Raw genomic sequence first — 14,097 nt, 5'->3', positions numbered from 1 at the left:
AATGTTTGCTAACACTCACACCCAGCATGGAAACTATAATGTGCTCAGGATGAGGTCAGCGCCGTGCAAAACTCAGGTGTGTTTTCTTTTGTTTCCCCTTCATTTTATCTTGGCCAAGTCAACTCTGGTTTTCCCTCTCTTGGGCAAAGGAGGAGCTGAACAGAAGTTACTCAGCCTGTGATTCGTTCCAGGATATGACACAGATTTGCTGTTGACCTCCGAAAGACATTTCTAAATTCCTCTATGTGATAGAATGGATGGCAAAGCAGGTGGTTTTAAGATAAATAAATCAAAGCGCCAGCGTCACTTGCAACCAAGGAGGGTCACATGTATACATTTGGTTAAATAAAACTCCATGGTTACAAGAAGATTAGTCTGTGGTCAGTAAGGATATTTTCAAAGAGTCTTGATGTGTGAAGTCACTGGTGACTAATGGTGAAAAACGGGATTTTTCCCCCCAAAACTACTACTTTCAGCAGAGCATATGGTACTGTCTTATCATAAGGGGACTGAGTTCCACTCACTGGAAGAGTTTTTGGAAATAGTGATTTTGTTAGTTATTAAACTATTGCTTCTCTGCTCCAAATCTACTGTTTTATGCTCTGTTTTGTGATTCTAGGGCTTGGAGACTGCAAATCCCATTTCCTCTTTTTTCCTACTCTTTAAAATAGCCTTTAACTGGTATAGAGAGTTTTATTTTATTAATATCTATTCCAAATAAAAAAAGATTTTTGAAATCCATTATTTAGAGTGTTTCATTCCCAACAAAATTCTTTCAAATGGAGCATTTTATGGAAATGGAATGTTTAATGAAGCCTCTAGGGTCAGGGACTGTACTCTGGGTTAGACTCCTATCAGCAATAAGGAGCATAAAGTAGATGCCAATGTAGCAATTCTGAGAAAGACCTGGTTACTTTATTAATCTCATGGTAGGTAGAAAATTACAAAAAACTACTGCAAATCTCCAAGGCTGCATGAAACTATGTTCCCTACAATATCCACCTGCCATGGTCTGAATATTTGCATCTGCCAAAATTCATTTATTGAAATCTTAACCCCCAAAGATAATGGCGTTAGGCGGTAGGGCTTTGGGGAGGTGCTCGTCATGGAGCAAGGGCAGGACCTTCATTAACAGAATTAGCGTCTTATAAAAGAGGCTCCAGAGAGATTCCTAGCCCCCCTTCCACCAGGTGAGGACACAGAGAGAAGGCACCAGTTATGAACCAGGAAGAGGGTTCTCCATCACCAGAACGCAAGCATGCTGGTGCCTTGGTTTTGAACTCCCAGCCTCCAGAACTGAAAGAAATAAATTTCTGTTGTTCATAAGCCATCCAGTCTGTGGTATTTTGTTATAGCAGCCCTAATAGACTAAGACACTATCCCAACTAACCATTCTGAGTTAGGAAGAAGGAACCGCTGAGAACTGTGGAAACCTGGAGGGCCCCGAGGAAGCCCCCTGAAGGTCTTGCACAACAGGACATGACTGCTCAAGTTCCCATCGAAAGTGACCTATACCAGAGTGCTATGCCCCTTTCTTAAACCGAGGAGAAAGAGAAAGCAGGTAAAGAGGCTCTGGTGAGTCAATGGCCAAGGAGATGTGAACCACTAGGTCAAATTCCCTCTCCAAACTGAAGTTGTCAATTCCCACGTTAGCCATCGTTCACACACTGATATTCCTGATGGCCAATTCCTGAAGCTTTCTCTGGAAGTTCCGGTATTCATAAATGCTACTGCTGATTGGCAACCCACTGTAGCATTTTCCTTATAAAATACATTAAGGAAAACCTACAGAAAGAGAGCCACATTGAGATGCAGATGCTTGGTAAGCCGCTCAGAACCGGAGGGACTGGCTCTGCACTCCAGCCTCCTAGGGTAAGAGATTCAGGACTTGTGTTATGGCCTAACATACGATCTATCAGGTCATGTCTCTGCAATTCAAATTCCCAAGTCATGGCTCTTCCAGGTCACTTGCTAATGGTTCCCGAGAAGAGTCTAGCAAATAGTCAAAGCCAAGAAAGTTAAATCTGCAAATGCCAAGGGTCTAGGCTCTATATTGACTTTGGCTCATCGATTTTGATGAAAACCTAGTAACTAAAGTTCATAAAATTGAGAATACAGCATGTTATATTGGAAATAGAATGAAATTGAGAAAGTAGGTTTTACATGTAAGTCCTTGGGCACAGCCTTTGACCTCCCTGAGTCTTGGTTTCTTTATCAGTAAAATAAAGCTAATAACGATATCTGCTTCCCCCTGCTTTTGTGAAGATAAATGCAACATTTTATGCCAAAACACTTTACAACAATGAGAAACCATTTTAGAATTCCTGGATAACCCCAAGGGCTAACATAGCGTCTAGCATGTAATGGGTGTCAGGAAATGTTTGTTGACTGACTGACTGACTGAATGAATCCCATGATTTATTGAAATGTCCTGACAGCACCTTTGTGCAATGAAAGAGTTGATACAGCTCTTAAAGTAGCCCATGTCAAGGATGAAGCAACCCACACATTTGAAGGATCTGGACCATTTAAGTTCTTAAGTTGCATTATATTTCATTTAAATGTGAACCTTATCCTGGGAAGCTTTATGAACTTTCCAGAAATTATATCATGAATCATGATGCCTTCTGATAAAAAAGCGTGCAAGGAAAAAATAAATAAAGCATGCCAGCTACAGCAGCTGTGTAACAGCTTGGGAAACTGAGGTACGGCCTGCTTCCCTCATTCAGCGACACTGGGCCCTGGACTTTCTAATGCTCAGAGATTGGCTGTTTCCAGAAATCAGGACAAAGAAGGCAAGAACCTGTCTTTGGGCTATAGGTAACCTAACTGCATTTCTGCGGGGAGGCCATATTCTTATTTCTTCTCACCTCTTCTAGAAAGGACAAAAGAAATTGATGCTCTCCACCGATTCCCGGTGTGTATAACCTGGTGGTGGAATTTGCTCAGTAAAGAGTCACAGGTACAACAGACTCACTAGTTAGATAAAATAGGTCACGGGGATCATTTGACCAATAACCACTTCATTCTCTTATTAACATCCATCGCCTCACCACTGTGCTTTTCGAATGCTACAGGGAAAGAGAAAAGATGTGCTTGTTTCTGGCTTCCCCTCGCCCTGTTTCACTACCACTCACAGACCCATCATGGGCCAGATGAATCTCTTACGTGCTATTGGTGAAAATTTCCAGGAATCCAAAGATACTTTTTATGTTGCTGAAAGCGCCGGGCATTACACTTAAATGTGAGGCAAAGCTATAAAGGGAACTCGAGGCTACTTATATGTGGCATTATTCCTTCCGCATCTTCTTGCTAAGACACCAAGGAAGACAGCATCACCAAGCCCCCACCCCCCACTCCGCACCAGGAAAGGATAACCCGGGCCCACTGGCACCAGAGGCCACTTAGGAGCATGAAATGTCACATTGAGATGATTCATTGTTGGAAATAGAAAGCAGTTAGCAAACTGTGATAAAGGAATTGCAGAAAAAGATTAATTTTTTCTGACCAGATGGGATGCAATCAAGGATGCTAAAAATAATAGTTTTGGGGTTGTGTCTTATAATCATGAGACATTTTACCACTAGGAAATCATTAGAGATTTCCTAATAACACACTAAATCTGTGACTGAGTATACCTTTGTAAGGCATGGTACAATGGATTGGCTGGTTGCCTACCACTTCCATTGGCCATGAGCCCCTTGAGGCCCCAACATCTAGTAGATGTAGGGAGAATGAAAGGAAAATTTAAGTAATTACTGTAAGGGTCATGGTGGAGAAGATCCTGGAAATCTCCATGGGAGCACCTCTTCTGAGGATACAAAGGGCCATCTGATAACCAGGAGGAGAGAGCTCCATCAGTGGCAGAGGGAAGCAATGGTGGGGTACATTATCAAAGGTGACCAGCTCTTTTGGAGAAGATCAGAGGTCTACTCAGGAAGGGCAACAAATGACAGAAAATCATATTTATGTTTAATATGTATCACTCTACCATTGTCTTAGTCCACTTGGGCTGCTAAATTACGAAAATACCATCTAATGGGCGGCTAATAAAATGAGCATTTATTTCACACAGTTCTGAAGGCTGAAAAATCCAAGACCAAGGTACTAGCACGTTGGGAATCTGGTAAGATCCTGCTTCCCAGTTCATAGACAGCTGTCTGCTCGTTGTGTCCTCACATGGCAGAAAGAGTGGGAGACTCTCCGGTGTTTCTTTTATGAGGGCACTAATCCCATTCCTGAGGGCTCCACTAATCCCCCAAATCACTTCCCGAAGGCCCCACCTCCTAATGCCATCACACTGGACATTAGGATTTCAACATACAAATTTGGTTGGGCCGGGGGGGCTGGTGTGTGGGGGCACAAACATGCAGTCCAGAATGACTGTCTTTTCAGGACTCCATTGATCACCAATCCCCTTGGGCTTTCTAGACCTTAATGTTCTCTTTCACCCCCTCACCCCTCATAGGCAGAGCAGTGAGTAGAATACCTGGAGAGTGCCAGGGAATCCCAGATCTGTCATTTGCTAACTGTGGGGATGTGGAAAGTTTCATGTCCTTGAACTTCATTTCTTCACAAGGATAATAATAACTACGTGGGGATTCTGTGAAGCTTAAGGCTCCAAGAAAGTCGCTATCAGAGTTTGTGGCACTCAGGCACTTGATTAAAAAAAAAAACTGATCGGATATACGCTATATTTTAGCAACCTCCTACTCTATAGGGTTGACAGCTGTCAGATCTAGTAACACTCTAGGAATGAGTGGGAAGAAGGGTGGCCCAGAAGTGTTCAAAAATAAAGATCACTGCAGTAGAGTATATATCCTCTCTCTAAATACCCATATAGCAGCCTAGCTATCACTCAGCAAGTATTCGTGCTTTCCTTCTTCAATTATAATAAGTGATTATTGTCAACTATGACTTTTTAGGGTCACAGACTGGTGATTCAGCAGAGGAAAAGACTCATAGTCACACCAAGGCCCCACCTCTCCAGAGATAAGTCAGACAAAATCAGATGAGTCTTGTCTAGGAGAGGCAAATAAAAGAAATCTCCAAAAGAAGCCTCTTTAATCCATATGCTCATCACTTATTTAAATGATCTCAAGGGTCTGCTTAGAAGCACTGGGGAAGCACACAAGGATCTGACTGGATCCTGGGAGAATTCAGTCTGAAGCAGTAAGCAACAACCTGGTACTGTGGGAAATGCACGGGCCCTGGAGACCAGAGACAGCTTCCTACCCAGCTCTCCTCTTACTGGTCATGTGGCTGTAGGCAAGTTCCCTAATTTTGCCTCAGTTCCTATCTCTGTGAAATGAGGTCACTAATGTCTACTTTGCAAGGCTGCAGGGAGAATTAAATGAAATGAAGCCCATTAAGCCCTTGGCCATAAACATTTCTTCTTCCTTCTTGAATTCCTCTCATAATGGTATATGAGGCTTAGGTCATATCATCAATGATTAGCTTATTCCATTCATTATAATATAGACTAACAATTCTTACTTGGGGACAATGTATACCACTATACAGTAAGTGATTTGTCCAAGAGAGTTAAAAAGATCTACCAAAGGTCTCAACTGCCCTTCTAGAAGATAAGCTACTGGAGGGTGAGGAATATGTCTTACTCATCTTTACATCCTCCAGAGTGTCAATGTAGCAGTGCTCCTTAGGTGTTGTGGAAACTAGTCAGTTTGTCTCAAAACATTCAGATGTTCCATTTTATTAGCTCTACACAGCATTCCCAAAATAAATCATTGGGAGTCTCAATAACTACTCACCCTGTTCAGTAGTTCCCATCTTGAGGTTTTCAACTCTTGGGTTTCTGAAGGGATCTAGGGAGGCAAGAAATTTGCAAACCATGATGTCATTTGTTCCTTTGGTTTGTCTCCCCCCACCCCATTGTTGGGCAGGACATGAGGAGAATCATCAGATTGTGTCATGGGGTAGCAGATCTGCCATTTTCTATCTGTGCACGTGCATTGTCTTCTCACACCTAGATTATTATTTTTGTTCTTATCCAAACATGCTGAATTAAAACAAAATGGCTGGATCTACTATTCCAGAGGTAACTGCTGTTTCTACTTCTGTTCGTACTCGGCTGGGCAGAACCATTTTTAAGTATAGATTAAAAAGGCACTGACTACAGGAATTTGAAGTGTTCCCTTCAACCCAACTCGCAAGGGAATATTTCCTTATTCTCACTAGCTTACCTAGACTTCTAAAATCCCCTGCACTAAAGGTGAGGGCAACACCCATCTACCATCCTCTCAGTCAACATCAACAGGCTCTTGGCTCATGAGTTTCCATAACCACAGAACAGAGATCTTCCTTCAGATCTCTGGAGGCACCAGGCATTTTTGATCCACCAAACTTTGAACTTCTTTCTCTCTACCTGGAAAACAATGTCATTCCCATCCTAAGCTCTATCATCAGCCCTTCTCCAGTTTGCTGAGTGAGTCCTACTTCTTATCCTACAGGTTTCCTTTGCTCCAGGAAGCCCTCCCTGCTTCCTACATGTTCCCATAGGACCCATTTGTTTCCCCAACATCATCAATTAATACTCAATGAAACAAGTGCTATTTATTACTGTTCAGGTCCCATCACACTGTAAATCTCATGTGGCCAGGGATATATCTGTCTTACTAATCCTTGTTTCTCCAGTGCCTGCCACAATGCCACTTACTGTTTGTAGCACTCACCCCTACTCTTCTTCCATTTAGCAAGCATCTCCCTACCCAACCACATGTGTTAAGTAAAAACTTATTTTTTGTACTAATGACATAAATAAATGTATACCAACCTCCAGTCAGCACAAATTAGGTTCCTTTGGTTATAAGCAATAGAAACTATGATTACAGCAATCTATTGGCAAGATATCTGCTGGCTAAGATTATGGAAACCCAAGTCTAGAAGCATGGATCTAGAGGGGGAGGTCAGAGAATTTACATTGCTACTTACAATCTTATCAAAGTGTTCTGTCTGTTAAATATGGGTACCAAGTGTTCTTTGTCTTTTTCTCATTCTGCTCAAAATTTAAATTCCAGGGGCTTGGCCCCCTATCCCATCCTTTGGCTAGGGGAAGACAGGACATCTTGAATAATAGTCTCACCAAACTATATGGAATGGGGGAGAAATAATTTTCCACAAGGAACTGAAGTGCTATTACTAAAATTGGTAGTGGATGCCAGATAGCGCAAAGTATTCTTACTTTGATAAAATATGCACTGTCACCACATTCAGCCAATTAAGTTATAATCAGAAGCAAATAAATTTAACATTTTTTTGTTAGCCTGAGTAAGCTTAAGATGGATAATGTTCTTGAAACAAAAATCTATTTTAACACACTTTAAATTTAGCCTTGAGAAAGAAAAACTCAATAGGGTATAAGCAGAAAACAACTCTATTCTTTCCCCTCACTGTCTGAGCTATTTCTGCCCCACACCCTCCTAGATGAACTCTTGGCTGGCTCCCATATCTTTGTCAGGCACCCTTTGATAAGAAAAAGTTCTCTAGTCACTTTTAGAACCAGGGATAGCCTCCATTCAGTAAATTTCCTCTTCAGTGTAACAGATAAAACTGGGAACTTCATTGAAAGTTCCTGCCCCTGGATTAGCTTTGCTTCTGGCTGGGAGCCTGCAGGGGGAGGGGATGGCAGGGTTGACTTCTTTTTGGTTTCTCGGCCTTTCCTCTTCCTCTCTGTCTGAATCCTTCCAGATAAAACTTGCAGGTGAGACTGGGGGTCAAGCTACTGGAAAGAGAAGCTCTGGAAAGATCTTCCTTGGTTGCTACTGTCAATATCTGCTCAAGTGTTCTACGAATATAGGTAATTCCCTTGCTGACTTTCTCTCATGCAGCACCTACTAGAAACATCTACCCGCAGCTCTCTTGACTGAAAAGATGAGGGCTCTCTTCCGGCTGTCTTCTTACGACATTTCTATTAGCTTCTGCATCCAAAAGTGCACCCCCATCTTTTCCTGGCAGGACGCCATCTTGGGTGAGCTCCCTCGGAGTGGCCTATGTTTAGTCTACAACGTGCCTCTGACTTACCATCAGTGGAAGCCCAGCCTTCTCCCAATAATGCCACCAGGGAGAAGGGAAAGTGTCATCACACTTCAACACTCTTGTTTAGACACTTCAACACCCTTGTTTAAAGATATTCTCCTGATGTCTTCAACTTCAGTCCTTTCCTATACTTAAGGTCACAAGATAGGCTTACAGAATACCTCATGTGCAAGTCCTTCATAGGTGGTCTAGCACCCCACTTTGGAATGTGAGTGTACTTGCCATCTATTATTTTGTTCTGGGTCATTGATAGAGTAGCATTTTAACACGTTGATGTACAAACATCTATCACATTGCTTGAATGTTGATCACGCTCCAGGCACTGCTAGTCATGTTCAAGCAAACATGAATTAAGCTCCCTGCCCTCTAGAAGTTCCTAAGATACACTTTAAGGTAGAAAGAAGCACATGTTTAAAAGAATCATAGTAATCAAATATTCTTAGTAAGTATGATCTTAAAAAAACAGTTGGTCCTTTCTGATCCTTAGTTTCCTTAACTTTAAAAATGAGGTGCTAGTTCCTTAAAACATAGAGTCACCATATGATCCAGCGAGGTCACTCCTAAGCATACACCCAAAATAATTGAAGTTTAGGGCTCAAACAGATACTTGTATACCAATGGTCACAAGAACCAAAAAGTGGAAACAACTCAAGCGTCCATCAGCAGGTGAACGGATAAACAAAATATGGTATAGACATAGAATGGAATATTATTCATCCATAAAAACACATAAAATTCTGATACATAGTAAAACTCTACTACAACATGGTTGAACCTTGAAAATGTTATGCTAAGTGAAATAAAGCAGACACAGAAGGCAAAGATTACATGATTCCACATATATGAGGAACCTCAGATAGTCAGGTTCATAGAGACAGAAAGCAGAATGTGGTTACCACCGGCTGAAGGGAGGGGGACTGAGGAGTTAGCTTAAGGGGCACAGAGTTTCTGTTTGGGAAGATGAAAAAGACCTGGAAATAGACAGTAGTGATGGTTTGCAAAATATCGTAAATGTATTTAATGCCACAGAATTGTACACTTAAAAATGGTTGAAATGGTAAATTTTATCTTACGGATATTATACCACAATAAAAAAAAATGAGAGTCTGGGCATGAGAAGCCCCCATGGTTCTGCCGGATTCTAACTAAGTTCTCTTAGGTATGGAAATTGCTACTATGATGGAATTATTTTCAGTTGATTAACAATAGAGTTTAATTTCCAGCTTCTACCAGGAAAAGAAGGAAACTGGATCCACCCTTCAAGTTCACCTCAACGATAAGAGGGAGGGTGGGAAATGGAGTCAGATGACTGAACCAATGTCATTCTGATCCCCATAAACCACAGCTGTCAGGGAGCTCTTTAATTTATTCATTTATTAACTGTGAAAACCATGGCTAACATCTGAAGTGCACCTTCCTAGCCGGAAAGTTCAATTATATAATGTGAAGTAAAGTGAGGCAGTGTTTTCTGGGGGTGGGAGATGATGGTGAGGGAACCAGGGCTTCAGCGGTTCTGGGAAATAAGCAGAAATTAGAGTGAGACTTACAGGGAAACTGTGAAAGCCACTGAGCCGCCACCTTGCATCTGGGGGCTGAAGAGGCTGTTGTATTTTGAAGGAAATTCCAAGAGATAGTAGAAATGAGATCCCAGGAATTCGGTGATCCATAGAACACGAGGTTTTACCGCCTGGATGATGTAGGCGACGGGCTTTTGGGAGGACTCAGTTGACACTGGATACTTCACAAGTCTCTTTCCCAAACAGAAGCGTGTTCAGGCCATGGTTTTGTGAAATGTCACCCCTCCGCTTCTCAGCACCCAGAGAGCTTAGATGAGGCGGTTACCAGAAGATGGGCTACAGGGGGAAGGGAAAGTGGAAAATGCGGACTTTCCCAGAGCATTCCACACAGAATAAGGGCCTGCCCAAAGGAAAAAGCATCTGTAGTGTTTCTAGTAAACATGGCCCATCAGAAATCTCTGCCTCTTGCCGAATTCTTAGGCCCCAAATCACCTCTGCTGAATTGTTTCTGTCCCAGCTCACCAGGGAAAGGTTGAATTCTGAGAAGAGGCTTTCTTCTAAATGAGTGATGTTAATTGGCCTCATCTGAAGGGAAGGGGGGTGCCCGCAGGGACGGGCGGCCTTATCTGTGGAGAGCAGCCTCCCACCACAGGCAGGATCTGTAGTCTGTCCAGCCCAGCGGCAGTTGCCTTTGCTGGAACGGCCACCACCTCACACCATGTTAACAGCATTACTCACCTTGGAAGGCTCACGTGACCCTGTTTTGTAGTTCCACTTCCTCATTCGCAGATCATGCTCTATTCTATTCGTTTTGGCCACAGGTTCTCCCCTTTGGGGGCTGCACAAATCCATTTGGATGGAAAATGGCTTCCATTTTCCTTAGCCTTGTTTTCTCTCTCCCTCGGGAACCTGCCCTTTGGAGTGAGTGCAGTGACAGTGTCTATGCCGGCCTCTCCCTGGTTAAAAAGAGGCCCCCGGTTCTCCGGTGCCTAAAGGAAAGGCCTGTGCCCATTTTCTCCACCTGATTTAGTCTTTAACAAGATTTCGGAACACCAATTCCCGTTCCATTATTTACTACTTATCTTGATCCAGCTACTTAACCTAAGATTCGGTGTTCCTTTTCTATAAAGTAGGATAAGACACATCCCAAAAGGATCGCTGAAAGAATTTAATAAAATGATGCATGTCAAATGCCCACAACAGCTTAATCCATAAATAGTAGGTCAATCTCCTTTTTTTTTTTTAAAAAAAGATTCTATTCATTTATTTGAGAGAGAGAGAGAGAGCATGGGGGGGGGAGGGTCAGAAGGAGAAGCAGACTCCCCACTGAGCAGGGAGCCCAACGCGGGACTCGATCCCGGGGCTCTGGGATCATGACCTGAGCTGAAGGCAGCCACTCAAACGACTGAGCCACCCAGGTGCCCTAGGTCAATCTCCTTATCCATCAAGGCCATCAGTATACTGCCTGCCTTGGCAATTACTGGAAAGATTTTATTTTTGTTTGGTGTTGTGTTTCGTTTCATTTTCAATCGTTTAAGTAAATGCCCTATATTTGCCAAAAAATATGTGTATATGGAAGGTATAAATAATAACAACACAATGACCCATGAACCAGTTTAAGAGAAGGCTCGATACCATTACCCAGAAGTACTTGGGCTCCACCTCCATCTCATTGTCCCCACCCCCCAATTATTTTGAACTCCGGACTCATTCTGCTTTTTTGGTTTGTAGTTTTAACGTCATGTCTGTATCTCCATACAATATACCCAAACTAGCCTTTTAAAGTTTTATATAAATGTAACCATACTGTGGGTATGCTTCTAAGACTTGCTTTTTTCATTCAATATTAGGTATCACCCATATCGTCGTGTGCAGCTGTGATTCATTCCCTCCTACTCCTTTATGGCATTCGATTATGCAAATATACCACAATTTATTTAACCATTCTACTGTCAATGGAAATGCTGGCTGTTTCCAGGTTTTTTCCTATTATGGGGCTGCTATGAACAGTGTTACGGGAGTTCCTGTTATCCACATGCAAAGATTTCTCTAGGGGAAATCCCTAGGAGTGGAATGGCTATGTTATTGGATATGCACATTTTTTAAATTGACTAAATAATGCCTGTTACTTTCTAGTGCATCTCTAAGAACTTACATGCCCACAAGCAGCATGTAAGTGTTCGAGTTATTCTATATACTCATCAAAATTTGATCTTGTTGAAGAAATTCTTCCTTATAACAAGGTCATAAAAATATTCTCCTACTTTGTCTCCTAAAAGTTTTATGGGTCTGCCTTTCACATATAAATGTTTAATCCACCTGGAATGGGTTGTTACGTACTATGAGATAATGTCATTATTTTTTGGGTGAATCACCAACTGATTTTTTTTTAAGATTTTATTTATTTATTTGAGAGAGAGTGAGCAAGAGAGAGAGAGAGAGAGGGAGAAGGAGCGCGGAGGGGGGCAGAGGAAGAGGGAGAAGCCGACTCCTCACGGAGCAGGGAGCCTGACATGGGGCTCGATCCCTGGACCCCAGGATCAAGACCTGAGCCAAAGGGAGACACTTAGCTGACCAAGCCACCCAGGTGCTCCACCAACTGATTTTTAAATTATCAATTTAAAATAATCATTTTAGGGGCTCCTGGGTGGCTCAGTTGGTTAAACAACCAACTCTTGATTTCAACTCAGGTCATGATCGCAGAGTTGTGAGATCGAGTCCTGGGTTAGACTCTGATCTGAGCATGGAGCCTGCTTGAGATTCTCTCTCTCTTTCCCCCTCTGCCCCTCTCCCCTATTCCTCTGCTCATGTACTATCTCTCTCTCTCCCTAAAAAAATAAAATGAAATAATAATTTTAAGTAATCAATCCTTTACCCATGGACCAGCACCATTTTAAATAATTCTTTACCCACTAACAGCAGTGTCTAAAGTTTCTGTATATGTATCTGGGTCTGTCTCTGGGCACTTAATTCAGTCTCATTGGTCAATCTGTCTTTCCAAAGTATTTCCAAATAAGAATTCTTGCTATGCTTCTGGTAAAGCAAGGCACCCAGCTTGTTCTTCAGGAGTGTCTTCGCTATTTTTGATCCTTTGCTTTTTGATATAAATTTTCACATCAGCTCATCAAGTTCAAACAAAATAAAACAACCCAAACCTGTGGGTGTTTTGTGTGGAATTGCATTGTCTATAGATAAATTTGGGAAGACTCGACTTCTTTGCTAAATCGTTTTTCCCCCATCCATTTACACAGTAAATTCTTCACTTACTGGCATCTTCATAAACATGTTTCAATAAAATTTAATAATTATGTACATTAAGACACATGCTCCTTTTTTCAACTGTTTTCTTCCTGGGTGCTTTATCTATTTTCAATGCTATCATAATTGGTATCCTTTATTAAATTACATTTTCTAAATGTTTATGGCTGAAATATACAAACAGATAAATGTTTATATATTAATTTTGCATTAGGCAATCTTTCTAAAGTCTTGTTAACTATAATAATTATTAGAGATCCTTTTGGGGTTTTCTATGTACATAATCATATCATCTGCATAAAAAGAAAATTGTGCCTTTTCTTTTCAAAATCTCACTGGTCTGACCAGGACTTCCACCTTTGTCTTCCCTCTGCTTTTAAAGGAATTACAGCCAAACCTCATTATTCATGGATTCCGCATCTGCAAACACACCTGCTTGCTAAGACTTCTCTGTAACACCGGAATCAATGGAGCGCTTTTGCGGCCATTTGTGGCCATTTGCAGGTGCAGAGTGGCGAAAAATTTGAGTCACTCTCCCTGCAGGTTCGGCTGAGGGCGAGCAAGGCTCTGTCTTCTAGCTTCAGCTCTTATGGGGGAAACATGTGTCCTTTTCGCAGTCTGTTTAGTGTCACGTTTTTCGCATTGTGGCGCTTCTTGTCAGTGATTCCACTGTCTAGTGCCCTGCACGAGAGAAGGCTGGCTCGTGACGTAGGAAGAAAATACATGTGTTGGGCACCTGGGTGGCTCAGATGGTTAGGCGTCTGCCTTTGGCTCAGGTCATGATCCCAGGGTCCTGGGATCGAGTCCCACATCGGGCTCCCTGCTTGGTGGGGAGTCTCCTTCTCCCTCTCCTTCTACTACTCCCCCTGCTTGTGCTCTCTCACTCTCTCTGTCAAATAAAGAAATAAAATCTTAAAAAAAAAGAAGAAGAAAATACATGTGTTCACACAAGCATCTTTCAGGCCTATTTGCTATTTCTATTTCTGTGTAAATTATATTTGCCCAGACACCTGTCTATTTGGTTCAAGTTTTCGAATATAGTAGAATAAAATGTTCACCATATTTTCTTACATTTCAAATCTTTGAAACACCTATAGGTATGCCCCTTTCATATTTCTCATATTCTCCTTGTGCCTTTTCTCTTTTCTGTCCTCCATCGGCATGATGAGAGACATTTGGATGGGTTAGTGATGCCCCCGGGTGCTAGGGGCGCCTGGCAACGGAAGCACCTGAGAAAGAGCTCCTGCTTTCTCAGTGGATATTGCTG

Source organism: Phoca vitulina, unplaced genomic scaffold, assembly GCF_004348235.1.
Source record: "Phoca vitulina isolate PV1807 unplaced genomic scaffold, GSC_HSeal_1.0 scaffold27, whole genome shotgun sequence".
Lineage (NCBI taxonomy): Eukaryota > Metazoa > Chordata > Mammalia > Carnivora > Phocidae > Phoca > Phoca vitulina.
This window is presented reverse-complemented; position numbering follows the sequence as displayed.